A 16,174-nucleotide genomic window follows, 5' to 3' on the forward strand; every position below is an offset into this window, starting at 1 on the left:
TCATCTTCCCAGCCTTCACACACATACTAACAAATTATAAAAATGTAATAAAACACAGGATGCACAGACCGTGTCCAGCCCCGGTCCCACCAAAAACCCTGAAGCAAAGCTCTCCCGAACTTTCTCATGACTGGCAGGCACACTCTCATGCTGTGAGAACCACAGCACCTGTCCAGACCCACCTCCCTCTCCCAAGATGTCCTGCCAGGGGCTCCCTTCCTGGAGCCCTTGTTTCCAGAAGGAGACAGAAAGGGAAAGTCACTGCAGGGACAGGGCATTAAATAGTAAAGTGATCCCATGATTAGTTAATGATACCACAGGCTCCATGGGAGGAGGGTCCAAAGTCACACTGAAGAGATCTGCCTGCCTCTTGCAGTCTCCTATCTTTTCCAAACACAGCAAGCTCAGCATCACACACTGCCCCTCCTGTGACCTTGAATCCAGAGACCACCAGACCCAAAAGCCACCTGAAGAATTTTACTACTCTCTCTGTGGTGGTCAGAAGGGCTGAGAACAGAAGGCAGGTAAGGGCAAGGTGACTACTTCAGTCTCAGGTCATTATGAAATATTCAACTGGGGCAGGCGGGGGAGGAAAGCACTTTGCTCACTTCCCAGAGCTGGAAGTCCAGCTACGGCAAGCTCCCTTCTTTGCCTCAGGAAGCCGGCCCAGGCTTACAGGAAGCCAGTCTGATGGCACAACCCCAATCTGAGGGTGTAAGCATTTCTTTCATGGTTTGTTTTTAAAAGCCAAAACACCAAATTGTTCACAGTGGTTATCGCTGAGTAGTTCTTTCCTTTAAGCATATGGTTCTGTGCACTGCAATCTTTTCCCACAAAAACCTCTCAATTATTAGAAAAGTTTTCCATTTTTATTTTCCATTTGGTTCAGATAGACACAAAAGTTTCTGTTGTTGTTGTTTTGTTCGCCACTGTTGTTTTGGGGACATATAGGTGTATATGTTGTGCCTGTGTGTATGTGTGTTCGCATATTTATGGACACACGTGTGGAGGCCTGACATTGAAGTCTGGTGTCTCCCCGGGATCACTCTCATGTACTGAGTGGGTTTCTCACTGAGCCTGGAGCTCCCCATTCCAGCTAGTCTCCGAGACGGCTCACCCCAGGGTTCTCAATCTCTGCCTCAAGTGCTGTGGTTACAGGCAGCTGCCATTCCTGCTGGCTTTTATCTGGGTCTTGGAAATGCTCACACTTACAGGGTCCAGGCTTTTCCCACTGAGCCATCCCACTCAGCCCACGACATCGTTGTTTTTGGTTTTTAAGTCTACACAATCACCCCCACCCCCTTTTAATGTGAGAATAATTACCTCTCCACACCCGAGTCCAGGCTGGGCTTACTCAATCTGAACACTAACTGAGTCCACAGAGGTTCAAATCCCCAACTGACCCTTACCACCTCCCGCAGCCCTAGCAGGCACCCCCCATGCCCCAGCTCAGGGCTGCCTGGCTCTCATCTGCCACAGTCACCACACTTACCAGCCTCTGGCTTCATGAGGGTGGGGGTCTTCCTGCCACTAAGCATGTCCTCACTTGACCCACCTAGAAGCCAAGGCTGAGAAAGTACTACAGGCAGGCTGGGTGTGATAGGCTAAGGCGGACGTCTCTCCGTGAGTTTGAGACCAGCCTTGTCTACATAGTGAGTCCCAGGAGAGCCAAGGTTATGTAGAGAAACTCTGTCTCTGTCAATCAATCAATCAATTAATCAATCAATCTGGCTAATACTTAGAGTCAGTCCCAGGGTCTGTAAGAATTCCAACACAGTGTAGGGAGCTCCTAATACTTCTCTACTTACTTTGTACAATGTACACAAAGTAAGAACAAGGCACTATGGGATAGTCACTGTCTCCTAGCAAAAAGTGGGTCTGTTGCTCTACTCTGCAAATGATGGTACAGCAGAAAAATTGGGCCTGGGGATCTGTTGTACAGACTAGAGCAGAACACATATCCTCCTTGCCCTGGCTAGTGTGTGTGTGTGTGTGTGTGTGTGTGTGTGTGTGTGTGCGCACACACACACACACACACCTAGAGGCTAGGGTTCAGAGAGGTAGACTGTCTACATGACAGAGAATGACTCAAGGCCTAGACACCCACTCACTCATTCTGTAACTTTAAAGGCGTCCTGGTGCAGAGCCAGCTTGCCTGCACAAAGTTGCCACGCTGCTGTTGTCTGCCCTTACCGCCTGGTCCAGCAGCCAGGCAGGATCTGGCCAAATGCCATCTGTGTTCAAACAAGTAACTACTGCAGTTCCATAACAGACGGTGTGTAAGGTCCTCACCCGATCTGAAGCCAGTCCTTCACCTGTTAACACCAGTTAAGCTCGTAGGACCCTCACTTGCTGCCCTGGTGTAAGCTTCATTAGCCCCATCCCCATTCCACAGGTGAGCATGTTGAGGCTTAGAGAGGCAACTAAGCTGTCCTTGTTAGATGCTAGTGACAAGCTCAGGAACATCACCTAGCTCCTGAGAGGTCACACCTATGCTACCTAAGATGCTCTCCCATACCTGTTGTTGGTTGCCCAAGCAGGCTGTAACCTGGGCACTCCCAAGAAGTCTCCTGGGCCTTGACAAGCTGATATGTACTTCAGACGAATACTCCACCCTCTGAAAGCACAGGATTGGTAAACAACTAGAAGCTCAACGTGACCTCAAGTTCACACGATCCATTTTTCTTCAAATACATTTCTTTTATAACTTCGTTGTGTGAGTGTGTTCCCTTTTCAAATTAAATATCAAAATAACTTGGGCTTGTGGCATAAAGTTCAGAAAAATAAGGAAACTTTAAAAGACAAAAAAAGTCTCTAATTTGTACATTTGAATATAGTAATGTACAAACATACTTATTGGGGACTTTGCTTGTACTGTGTGTCTGTGATGCTAACAGAAGCCAGAAGAGGATGTCAGAACCCCTTGGAACTGGAATCACTGACAGGTGCAACCTACCATGTGGGTGCTGGGAACCAAACCTGGGTCCTCTGTGAGAGGAGTAGGTGCTCTTAACTGCAGAGCCAGCTCTCTAGTCCCTGACTGGTGGTTTTATTCTTGTTATTAATACATCTGTCTATTTGTCTGTCTGGCCATCTATCTTTCCATCGTGGTGTATGTGTATGTGTGTGTGTGTGTGTGTGTGTGTGTGTGTGTGTGTGTGTGTGTGTGTGTGTACACATGCTATGACATACATGTGGAGGTCAAAGGACAACTTTTGACAATTGGTTACCTACTTCCACCATGTAGTTCCTTGGGCTTGAACCCATGTCGTCAAGCTTACATACATTCTGAGCCACCTCTGGATCCTACTGCCCGTATTTAAACAGCGTTTATCCACACTGGGGCCTTGGTGATGAGTCACAGAGAGCAGCCGTACCATTCTGTGCCGTCAGAGCCTCCTGGCAGCAGCTGGGAACTGACAATCCCACCTTCTTCCTGGACTGACTCGGTATGAGGCAAGGCCAGCATCCAGATGTCCTTTCCCTGGGAAAAGCCCCGATCTGCCCATGGTGGCCTCACATGTGCCTGGATGACAAAAGCCACACACAGCAGCTGCAGGATGACAGTTACAGCTCTGCACTCTGGAAAGGGCTGCAACGTGTCTGAGGTTTCACAAACAGGTCTGAATGGCTGAAGTATGAACCCAGATGCCTGGACTTGAGGTTCAAAGCAGCCTCAAGGCTTTAGACTCCTGGTGACTTAAAGGCTGTTTCTTGTCAACAACAAGGGCCAGAAGCAGCGAGTATGCAGACAGCGCATATGTAGGTGCCCAGGACTGTCAGAAATCTTTACAAACATTAGCTCCCATGTCATTGTCAAACAGCACTGTAGTTCCTCGGTGCGTGGAAAGGAAGTCACCCTAGGGATGCCCAGAGTCCCTTATGAACAGTAGTGTAATGTTTGGACTAAGTGCTTCCGGTATGCTCTGAGTCATCCCTAGTTGTCACTCTGTGTCATTAATGACAGATCCTCAAAGCCTTCCCACATGACAGTTTCCCCACAAACACACTGAGTCTACAGCTCACTGATTGCAGATGTAGAACTCCTACCAGTGGGATGGTTAATCCTAGCCACCAATGGAACAGAATCTAGGTCACCTAGGAGACCAGCCTCTGAGTATACCTGTGAGGCATTATCTAGACTAGGTTAATAGAGGAGAGAAAATGCACCCTGAGTAGGCAGCACCAATCAATGGCCTGGGGTGTCAGAGAAAGCTCGCTAAGCACAAGCAATCTTCTCTCTCTGTTTCTCAACCATAGATATAATGTGACCAGCCACCTTAAGCTTCTGCCCTCACAGCAGACTGTGTCCCTTCAAACTGTGAGCCATCCCCCGCACCCCCCCACCTCCCGCACCGCTGCTTATCAAGTATTCTATCTTGAACACACTGTGGACAAGGAGAGCCAACCCTGTGGCTGTCCCCTTCACGGGAACGGACGCTGGCACTAGGGGGTAGATGCTTGCCCAATGTTGCAGTCAGCTGCCAAGCAGCAGCAGTGGCGAGCATCCTGAGGAAGTTTGATTCCAGAGTCTCTGACCTTGCCTAAGATCCCTCCAATCCCCCTGGGTTCTGGGAAGCTTCTAGAGCGTATGCAGCCTGAAGTAAAGAAATTACTCACCTTGCCCCAGCTTCCTCAAGAGCTTCATACCAGAGCTAGGATCTAAACCCAGGTCCAAATGTCCAACCTCCAGCACCCTGTCCAGAGACTACTGCTCCATGGTGGGACTCCTAGCTTAACATGGAGAGATGGGCTAGGGTACAAGAGACACAGAAGCTGCAGGACAGGCCGAGGAGTTGGGGGGATAGCACTTTCCAAATTGCCCCTGTGGTCTGTGGATAATGCCTGGTCTAATCATCCTGGAGGGCATCTTCACCTAAGCCCAAGACCCACCACACGGTAGCTGTCCAGTTGTTTTCAGGAAAGTGCCTTTGGCTGAATAAGGGTTCACTGAGGGAAACAGAGGTCCCTCTCTAGGCTGGGACTGTAGGAAGTCATTGTTTTTCTCTCTATAGAGCAAAAGCCAGGCTTCGTGAGGAAGCAGGAGCCCGGGGTGAAACCACAAAAGTCCAGGCAGCTTACTTCCCTCCTGGTGAACGTTCTAGATTCTGCCTTCTCAACGTGTGGTCTCTCAAAGAAGTCACCACAGATCTCACGTGGAGCTGAATGGAACTGAAGCCCGCCCCTTCCAACCCCTATTCAATCATCTGCCATTTCCTGAGTGTGCACTGTAGGCCAAGACACACAAATGAAGAAGGTAGTCCCTGCCCAGGAGGTCTCTCACCACAAACCAACAGGACCAAAGGGAAGTAAGTCATGAGGGGACCCAGCTAGAAAAGCCCAGAAGCACCCTACACTTAGAAAGGACACGGACAGCTCATGTATGCGTGTTAGAGGGGCACAGAAGGCGAGGCAGAGGGCACACTGAGGAAATGTCCCTGGTGGAGCTGGAACAAACCAGCCAGATGCAGACCCTAGCCACAGTGCTCAGCCATTGAGCATCTGCCCTGTGCCGGGTATGAAATGCTGTTTCCCGTGTGTTTGTGGTGCCTTACACCATCCCACAAAACCATCATTAGCACCATTTTCCCAATTCACAAACTGAGTTTCAGAAACGGGTTACGGGACTAGAAAGTGAAACTCTAGAGTGCAATGTTGCGCTACATGCCATACTATGTGCTGGACCATGTGTTATACTATGTGCTCAAGGAAAGAGCACAGTTACTCACACTAAGGGCATGGCTCAGCCGGGTGTGTTTGTGTGTCACCTGAACACCAAGGAAAAACTGGTTAGCAGCAGAGCCAGGAAGGGACTCCAGAGAGAAGAGGGAATTTATCTCTGTCCACACAGTGGACAAACACCAGAGCGAGATTTTGTGACAAGACCAGAACACAGGCCTCTGATCCTCTCGGGTGCTTCTACGTGTCTGTCCTGTGTGTCTGTCCTCGGCTAACAGGAAACACTGTGGTGCAGGGGAATCCCAGGAGTGAGTCAAGAGTAAGTCAACTGGACAGACCCCAGCTGGACCCTGCGGGGCACTGGCTTCGGTTCACTCCTCTCAGCAGGACAGCATCAGTGGCTGAGGGGAGAGGAGGAACATATCCAGACCACTGGGCCCTGTTTACCCCTGGGCTTCCCCTACTGGCTTCTCAGACCCAGGCTAGCTCTTTCCTGCTAAGATTAAACAGGTCACAACCCCATCCTGTCCCACAGAGGGGTCCTGGCTGAGCAGCCTGGGTTCTACCCACCCTTCCCGCCAGCAGCCTCTTGCAGAGCCAAGTCCTGGCTGTTTGATGCCGCTGGTTATATCATGGCTACAACCCAGCTTCCCACAGAGGAAGTGGGCATAACAGTTTAGAACAGAGGCCTAGGCTAAACTCTTGATGCAGAAGAACAGCAGGCCTCAGACCCTTTAAATCCAAAACAATGTTCAGGGTTTAGGCTGCTGTGTTAGCTGCCACTGTCTTGGGATTACACCCCACCCCCACCCCCAATGTATGAAGATCTGACCTTAAGGGAAAGTGGGTGAGCCTCCAAGGTGGAGGAAGTTGCCAGCTAATGGGAACTTCCGCTTCTAAAATAAAGGGCTCTCCTGCATGCCAAACTTCAGAATAGCCTCCAAGAACCAAAATCCACCCCTTGTGGGAATCTTGTACCTAAATGACTGATCTGTGTTGAACAGGGAAGCCTTGGTACTTTTTCTGCCCATCCTGATCAAACATTCCCTGACTCGGCCCAGACTCCACCTCTTCATGGGTGACTTAGGGCGTTCTTGGAGGCCACCATCCTGTCACTCAACAGCATTTATTTGCCCTCCTTGTGACTACCTCCCACTTAGTGAGCTCACTTTCTGAACCATGAGTGTGTCCCACAGGCAGAGCACAGCTGGATTCCATCACTCTTGGCCATCTGTCACTGCTTACCTGTGGTCTCCTCTCACAAAAGTCCCCTGGACTTCCTAGGTCCTCTGCCCCTGCATATCCAGCACACACAGTGCCAAGCTTTATACCACCCCCCAGCCCTAAAACCTTCAAGGCTCCTTGCTTCCCATTGGCATCCAGAGCCCTTTTAAAGTTCATCCTACCATTTCTACTTTAATACTCTGAGAGCCCATCCTTAGCTAGACCAGTGGTTCTCAACCTGTGGGTGGGGCATCAAACGACCTTTTCACAGCGGTTGCCCATGGCCGTTGGAAAACACAGATAGTTACATGACAATTAACAACAGCAGAATTGCAGTTATGAGGTAGCAACAAAGATCATTTGATGGTCGAGGGTCACCACAACATGAGGAATTTATTAAAATTTTGCAGCCATTAGGAAGGTTGGAAACCACTGAGCTAGGCCAGCCACCCAGTCATTTCTCAAGAGCTCCATCAACAAGCTGACCTTGCCTTTGAGCATCTCCCTCTGTCCAAAACACCGTATGGTCACCTTTCTGATCCTTAAGACTCGAAGGCCTCTCTCATGCTTTCTTCAAGTACCTTGTGCCACATTCTCTGACTGATGCTTCCTCCCAAGTGACTGAAGGCTGTGGGCCATCGCTGTGCCATTGCTTGGCATTTCTTATCACAGGGTGAGAGTTGGTAGAAGGTCCCATACAGTACCAGGCATAGTGGGTACTGAATGTCTCCTTCTCCTGAGGGTGCTCCCTCCTCACTGTAGCAAATTCTCATCGAATGCCACTGAGAAGCTGACATCCATGGAGAAGGCAGTATGTGGGTCAAAGATTAATCAGGACTCGGGAGTCCAGGCAGGAAGTCCTGCTCAAGTCTAAACCCCATCCCTGCTACCCACTCTGGCTCTCCAGAGTCTCACAGATTCTGTGTCCCTCCAGGGTCTTTATTCCCCTAGTCCAGCCTTCAGTCAGGCTTTCTAGAATTCTTTTCAGCTGACTCTACAGCAGGGACTCACCCCCCCCCCAGAGTTCACATTTAGCACCTTCCATGTCTTCTGTGGCCAGCCCTGCTCTCACAGACCATGTATCCTTCCTACCCTAAACTGAGATCACAGTGCAATAGCCCATATCAGCCTCACAGACTACTGCGACTTCCCCTGAGCTAGCACAGGCTGTGGGACAGCCTCCCCAGGAGGGAGATGTGATTGGGGAGCCTCACAGCTAAGGATAAGTAATGCTAGGCTCATGTAAGGATGGACTCATTAAGCAGGGTTGGGGGGTCATTTAAACTCAATACTCATTACCCCAAAGCGGTGTTATACAGACTTAGGCTTCTTTTGTCCAGGTAACACTTTCTGACTCACAAAAGAACAAGAGACGCTGGTGGTGTCAGTTTCAGACTCTGATGAGGTCAGGGATCGGACAGCTGCAGCAACCCACCAGCCCCCCGAACCAAGCCAAATCCCAAAGATGGGTTCATTTCCCAGAAAGAAGACAGCACACCACCTGTCCATTGACATCACAGGAGCTTTTAAGTGAGGCTTCTGGGCACCCAGTGTCCTGTCACGCATGGTACACACAGTTTCACTTAATTCTTGCTATTTCTGTTGGGCCATTGCTCCCCAAGTCATGGATGAGGAAATTAAGGTTTGAAGGGGAGTGGAATCCAATCAGGCTGAGTGAGTCTAAAAGCCTAGATCATTGACACAGCCAGGACCCAGGACATCCCACCACCACCACCATCAGAAGTGGAGCCCCTTCTGCATGAAAACCTAGTCCCTGACACAGCAAGGAGCTGTAGGGCTTAGCTAGATTCTGAGCAGGTTTCTTCTACCCATGCACCCCAAAAGAGAGTTGCTTCCTCTACTATCCCTCCAGGCGCCTCTTCCACCAGCTCACCTGGAAAAATTGGCTAGGTTTCCACTCCAAGTCCATCCAGTTCAGTGGTGCGCTCAGAACTTGGAAGGAGGAAAAGAATGGAAACCGCCTTGCTTTGGAGTCCCTCCCAACAACCCAGGGCAACTTAAAAGGTTTCTCTCACTGGCATTCTGTAGAAGTCGCTGACGTCTGAAAGCGAGTGTCCTCATGCACCACAGCGCCTGTCACCTATTAGCCCTCACATTCCGGGATTTTATTGAGAAAGGGTACTGCGGGGATCGAAGCTCATCTCAATCAACTTCCTCCTGGAACCCGAGAAGCTCTCGACTGGGGGCAGGGACAGACCCGGGGCCACAGGGCTGGCGTGTGGCGCAGCCAGATCTAGGGAGTTCAGGACTCGGTGAACGATCCTTCTCAGCTACTAACCGCTCTAGTCTGTTACCTGTCGCCAGCGGGCCACAAGGGCTAGGCAGAATGAGTCCTAAGTAAAAGTCCGGGCAAAGCTGTTTGCTTCCGATTATCCTGCCCCCTCCCCGAGGCTTCTCTTACCTGCTGCCTGCGTTCTGGCTACGCGCTTTAAGTCCGGCGTCTTCAGCTGGCGCCCAAACCCGTATCTGACTGCGCAGCTTGGCTGTGTCCCTGCGCTTTCCCCCGCCACCCCCTCCCGGAGTCAGTCCAGAAGCTCAACGGCCTTGTCTGGCCACGCCACGCCGCCCAAGACCACGCCCTCGGCACGCCCCCTACAGGGCTCCGCTCTGGGCCCTGCGGGGGGTAGCACCAGGCTCCGCCCATCACAGCCTCCCGTTTTAATCAAACGGCCACACCCCTTAGCACAACACTGGGCTGCCCTTTGCCAAGCCTCCTGCTCTGCCGCCTGGCTCCAAGCAGGACCCATTCCGACCCACTATAGCCTGGAGGCGAGTCCACGTATGCGCCTTGTTTCGCCTGCTTTGGGCCTCCAAAGAAGAGGCCAGCCCGGGACCCCGAGTCTCTGCCCCTCCAGTCTCTTCCAGCCTTGCTTAACAGTCTGACCCCTCTCACCCCCTGCGGTCTCCCTCTTCCTTTCCACTTCCCAACTAGGCTGCTGGCGGTCCTCCGAAGCCCTCTGGTTCACCCCTTTGCCTCCATCACTTTTTCCAGGGGCTCACCCCAGGCTGCCAACTGGGACTCAACTCCCTGGCTCCGCCCCTCCCCGGGGATTCTCTGCTCTGTCCTGATCTTGTTCCCCTTAGCAACCTGGCTCAGGGCTGTAGGCTGACGCTGGCATTCTAGGACCGGCCTTATCCTGGTGGAATGGCGTGGGAGAGTTCGAGTTCCAAGACCAGGTCTCCATGTGGAGGCGGCTAGAGCCAAGCACTTTCTGAAAATGCTAGCAGCTACCAGTGGTTGAACTTTTGCTAGAAGACGGACTGAAAGCCGAGATCTGGAAAAGCCCTGATCTTTGAGTTTCTACCACTCCTGGGCTTTCTTTGCGCCCATTTTACAGATGCACAGCCTAAGCTTTAGAAAGGGGAAGTCGTGGGCTGGAGTCGAATAGCAGACTTGTTTGTGAACCATTCCAGCATCTCGAATCATGCTCATGCTTGTCCTAGCTTGTCTGGATTTTGGACCTTGAAGAATTGGCCCAGGCTAGGCAGCTGTGTGGTACAGCAGGGTGGGACAGGAGAGGACTGAGGCCTAAGCCCTCCATGGCTGGCTTCTTCTTTGAGAAGATGGGATGCCAATGATCTCCAGATGTCTGCACACAACTCCTTGCACTTCCAGACTAGACCAACCTCAGGCAGGTTGCCAGGTTACCAACCTGTGAGCTGCCAAAGTTCTTTAGCAACACATTTTCTCTCTGGCATAAAAGCAAGGCACCGATGAGAGGGTGTGAATGAGCTTGCTTTGCAGGTGTGGTGTTGCATGCAATGTGACCCAGTGGGCCTCAAAGCTGTCCCCACCACTCCCTGGGGAGCTTGTTAGGGTCATGTCTGGGGTTTGAGGCACCCTGGACCGCCTTAGTGAGAAACTGCAGTGGCTTGTTTTCACAAGGGTCCCAGGTGATTCTGAGTCAGCTTTGAGGTTGAGACCCACTGTTGGGCATAGGTGAAGACATTTGGGTAAACTGAGACTCGATCCTAGGACCTAGGTAGACATGGCAACTGTGTAACTCAGGGCAAAGGTAGTTGGAGTCTTTAAGAAGGGACTAATAAAACCAAAGCTAAAACAAACACAAACCTAACCTAATAAAATCATATTATTGGCTTATTAAAAAAGGAGGGAGAGAGACTAACAGCCGGGCATGGTGGCTCACACCTGTAATCCCAGCACTCAGGAGGTAGAGTCGGGAGGATCAGGAGTTTGAGGCCAGCCTTGGCTAAGCAACTTGGGCCACATGAAAGCAAAAACAAACAAACAACCCAAAAAGATTAATAACAAAATACTTTGAGAGTGGCCATTCGAAATAACATCTTATTTACTTCTGGTTTTTGAGGCAGGGTTTCATGTAGCCCAGGCTGGCCTCTGTTTTCTGCTGCTGTTCTTCCAACTGCCTGAGTGTGGAGGTGAGAAGAGATGGCATTTGCCAAGAGCTCAGCCTACTGAGGGAACTAAGCTTGGGATGATGGTATAAACTCAAGCCCCGCATTGGGAGGTAAAGGTAGGAAGATCAAGAATTCAAGGTATCCTTGAAAATGGTTTTCCACCAACGAAACATAGGCCAGATTAGACCAGATTAAAATAGATGAAGGCTTCTCCTAGGCCGGGTCAGGGAAATTACGAAGCAGGACTCATAGGTCTTAGGTGAGGGATGATGACGAGTCAGCTAGGAGCTAGGATCATGCCCATATATGGTCAAAAGCTGAGACCCTGGGTGGGGCACTTTTGGGTGGGTTGCCAGAAATGCAGAGTTGAGGGGTAATGAATTAGGCCGGAGATTTCTCCAAGCAGGTGAGGTTGATAAAAGAGAACAGATGGGCCAGGGTGAGCAGGGGCGCCAACCAGACATTTATCGATAGGATGGTCCCAGGCCGCTCCAAAAATAGGTGATGAATTAATCAAACAATGTTTATACTAAGCTTAGGAAACAGGCCAGAGAGATGGCTCATGGGATGAGAGTGCTTGCTGCTCTTCCAGATGTCCTGAGTTTGTCCCCAGGACCTAAGTTGGGAGGCTCATGACAGCCTGCAACTCCAGCTAAGTTCAGGGAACACAAGATGGTCTCAGATGACAGCCATTTATTCCACCAGATACCAAGATCTTACCTTGTTCCCAGACACTATGGGTGCTTGTGACAGAGCCACAGTGAACAAACAGGGAACAGGGGTGCTGCAGTGTCCTGGGTGGGGTGCTAGATCTTTACCTTGTCCAACTTTTTTCAAGTAGCCATAAAACACCTTCCTCCCCACCCTTCTCCCAGTCCTCCTTGACCCCCAAGCTAGGATGTTTGTGATAGTGACTCACAGATGGCTCTTGTGTGACAAGACTTTTCCTGAGGAGATTCAGTGTACACGTCAGCTCTCCCCAGACAGGGAACCCAAAGCTTAGACACTACCTAAGTCCAACTTGGTGGACTAGTGAATCTCCAAAGCACACAGCAGACACAGGTGACATCTCACAGACGCTGGAAACCTGAAGCACAAAACACAGCTTCAGAGAGTTCAGCAGGTTGGCCTTTCCAAGTGGTTTAATTGGTCTAAATCTTTTCCAGCATCTCAACCTATTTCTTGGTCTGAGTGTTTCTGTAGTTAACCTCTGTGAAACTCTTTACAGGTTTATTGCTTACTCTGGGAGGAAGGGACTTAGTGAATCTGGTCAGTTTCAGGGACTTCCTGAAGCTATTTTGAGTTGTTTACCTTCTTGCTTCTTGAGGTTTCCTGACAGATGGGATGTTTCAACCTCAGAGGAAAATGGTATACAACAGGCCAGAGCCCTGGGTCCCATCAGCCAGCCCCTCCCTAGCCCAGACAGTTCCTCCTCCACTAAATTGCCCCTCCTAGTTATGTCCTGTTGGAACCCCTTTCCTGTTTAGGTCACTCCAGAATGAAGATGGGCGCAGCTGTGGGCAAACGGGAAGTAGGCATGCCGCTTCTGGAATTCCTGTCCCAGAAGGCACACTATCTTTTGTACTCCTGCTGAGGTTTTCCCCAAAGGCACTTACAGCCTGGGGTTCTGGTCCTATTTATTGTACACGTCTCATTTAGCAAAAGAAACCCAAGTTTAGAGTGTAGTTTTGATGTGCATTCTCTTATCCTGAGCAGTTGACAGACCAGAGAACAAAAGATCCAACCTCCTGCCTGACCACCATCTCTGTAACCATCCGCAAGACCATGCTCAAGTTTGGACTTCCTGGCTTCTGTACTTTCAAGCAGGAGTAAGAGCATGGGAGGAGGTCAGGTTGGGTCCATAGCTGGGCCCACCCACCTGCTTCTCTTCCTGTCTAAATCGCTATCTGGTGTCAAAACAGTACAGGCCTCAGTCATGAGGACACCCCAACCTATCTGTCCAAACTTGATCCACACAATCACTGCCTCCAGGAGTTGGACACCTGTGACAGAGCCAATTATCTAGGGACAGAGGAGTCAGAAAGCTTAAGTTGCCCTTGAGGCTGTATTTGGGCCAGCTGGACAGAACCCGCCCCCCAGTGTTTCCACACGGAGGCACGGTCAAGATGCCCCCATAGACATGGGTGCCTCTCTGAGTCTAGGTCCTTGTCCCTTAGAACTTATGGACAGTGTCTGAGACCATAAGGGCTGTGCCTGGGTAGATACAGACCCAGCTACTCAGTAGCTAAAATGATGGATGTCCCAGTGATGTCAAATCTCTTTCTTCCAGCCTTACCTGGAGGCGTTTTGCCAGGAAGAGAAACAAACTTCTAGTGAGAGACTCACATCTGGTGTGAAATCCTTAGGTCATCCCAGAGGCAAAGCCAAGGGAGCTGAAGAAGTACTAGAAAGCTTAGCAGAAGATCTCAAATGGCCAATTAGAGGGTATGGGGTGGTGACCAAACTTTTTTTAAAAGTTTGGCTGTGAAGTTTCCGGCCCTTAGAATATTAATTGTCCCCAATGTGGCAGAGGAACAGAGTAGCAGACAGCTGAAGTCATGGATAAGACTGAATACCAGGTTCTTTTCTGTGCCTAGATTCAGCAAAGACCCCCAAACTTCTGCACAGCACAAATGAGAGGAAAAGATGGTCTCTTGTTACTATACTCACCATTTCGTATTCCTAAACACAATACCTGATGACTTATTAAAAAACTCTGTTCTGAAGCATGGTTTTCAGGACATGGTCCACATCTGGCCATGTTTACTTTTGGTGACGTTGATGGGGTTCCCACTAACACAGGGCATCCCAGTGCAGGGCAGAAGATGTACTGTGTGTTGTCTTGGACACCGTTCTACTGCTGTGAAGAGACACCACAACCACAGCATCTCTCAGAAAGCATTTAATTAAGGCTTGCTTTCAGTTTCAGGAGTTTAGTCCATTGTCAAAATGGCACGGAGCATGGAGGCACCATAGACAGGAGAGAGAGAGAGAGACACTTGGACTGGCTTGAATTTTTAAAACATCAAAGTCTACTACAGTGATACACTTATTCCTGATAACTGAACATTTAAATATTTTTTTAAAATTTTTTAAGATTTTATTTATTTTTATATATCATGATACACTGATGCTGTCTTCAGACACACCAGCAGAGGACATCGGATCCCATTACAGATGGTTGTGAGTCACCATGTGGATGCTGGGAATTGAACTCAGGACCTCTAGAAGAGCAGCCAGTGCTCTTAACCGCTGAGCCATCTCTCCAGCCCCCTGAGAGCCATGTTTATTCAAAGAACACTAGTACTTGCATCTGTAGTCACAGTACTGGGCAGGTGGAAGCTGGGGCATCAGGAGGTCAAAGTCAGCTTCAAGAAAGGTGGGAAGGGGAGAGAGGGAGGGATGGGGCAGTCACAGTGCTGAGCACAGGCCTTCCTCTCCGAGGCCTCCAGGCAGTTTGGCTTTCTCATGGCAAGGCGGCTGGTTTCTGAGCACTTGGAGGGCCCGGTTGAGGCCTGTGAAGTCTTAAGATCCAGCCTTGGAAGTCAGGTTGTGTCTTCCTTCGCATCCCACTGTGGAGAGCGGACAGGAAGGACCGCTGTGTTCAAAGGGAGAAAATGGCCAGCTTCCTGCGAGAAGGCAGAATTCTAGGGTCGTTGTGGTGAGAAGCTGCTGTAGGCTTAAAGTGGGTCCTCGGTAGATGGAGTGGAATTTCCTCTGAGGAGAATTGGGACTCTACATGAAATTGATGTAAAGCAAGAACAGTCTTTCAGAATTTTCTAGACACGGGAAGCTGCTCCTGCTTCTTGGCTAGCCCTGTTTCCTTAACATTGTGAACTTGAATAAAATTTTTTCAATCTCCCTGATAATGTTCATTCTTAGGATGCCTGCTTCCCGTGTGTGGGAACAGAGGTAGAGAAAAGCATTTGCCCAATATCAAGATAATGAAGAAAGGGGAAAGGCCAACCCTGTAGCAGCTCACAGACAACTACCTGTCTTGCCTGCAGAAACAGTACCCCAAGAAGAGCTTTGAATTGAGCCATATCCAGAGACCCAGATTCTGAGCACCCAGCACAGAATAAACACTATTCCACAGTGGTCCACTCTGAACTATAGCACTTCTCCAGGAGATGCTAGCAGCCTCTAACTGTCATAAAGGATCCTGGTCCTAGAGCTCACGGCATACCTCTATGTCTGCCCCATGTCTGAGTCCGTAAGTTCCCAAGAGCACCTCCTCTAGTCTGTGGCATTTGGACCTGCTCAGCCGAGACACTGACCTTTATTTTCTTGATCTGTGGAACCACAGCGTTCTGACCTCGATACCAGTCCCAGCTGGGTCACAGCCAGGGCAGCAGCCTTGTTTCCCCTGAAGAGCTGGGGTGCATTGGAGTAGCAGTGATTTGACCAAAAATTACCCAGACCTGCTTTTACTCACTGTCCCTTGCAGGTCCAGGGAAACCACCCCCACCTTGGCCTGAGGTCTGTGGCTATTAGCAGTTCCAGGGAAGTGACTGTGGTAACCATGGTTTTACAGGTGACCAGTGACAGAACCTAGCAGCCCTGCTTTCTGTCTGCAGGGTGGAAGCCAGAGGCCTGAGCTAACCAGATGAGCGCTTGACTCCCAGCTCCTGCCATTCTTTGGTTTTTCATTTTACTGTGTTTTCCTTTTAACTTATTCTTCTCTCACATTTACCTGACCACAGCTTCCCCTCCCTCCCCACCCCCAGCCTCTTCCCCTTTCTGTGGTTACACTCCTTGCACCTCTCTGCTCAGAAAAGAGCACAGCACACAGGAACATCAACCAAACAAGTCACAAAAAGATCAGGGCAGATGCTCACACCAAGGCTGGAAAAGGCCACCAGTAGGAGGAAAC

The 16,174-nt window shown here is 50.1% G+C and overlaps 1 protein-coding gene across 1 annotated transcript in view; it reads right to left on the reverse strand.

The window, feature by feature from the left end:
• CD82 (CD82 molecule) overlaps nt 1-9,430 on the reverse strand; it is a 42,174-nt gene extending 32,744 nt beyond the window's left edge. Inside the window, exon 1 of the mRNA XM_080931717.1 lies at nt 9,326-9,430. The gene's annotated coding sequence lies outside the window, so the exon portion shown is untranslated. The remainder of the gene's footprint in view (nt 1-9,325) is intronic.
• Between the last annotated feature and the right edge of the window lie 6,744 nt (nt 9,431-16,174).

This window comes from Micromys minutus (assembly GCF_963924665.1).
Source record: "Micromys minutus genome assembly, chromosome: 17".
In the NCBI taxonomy this organism is placed as follows: Eukaryota; Metazoa; Chordata; class Mammalia; order Rodentia; family Muridae; genus Micromys; species Micromys minutus.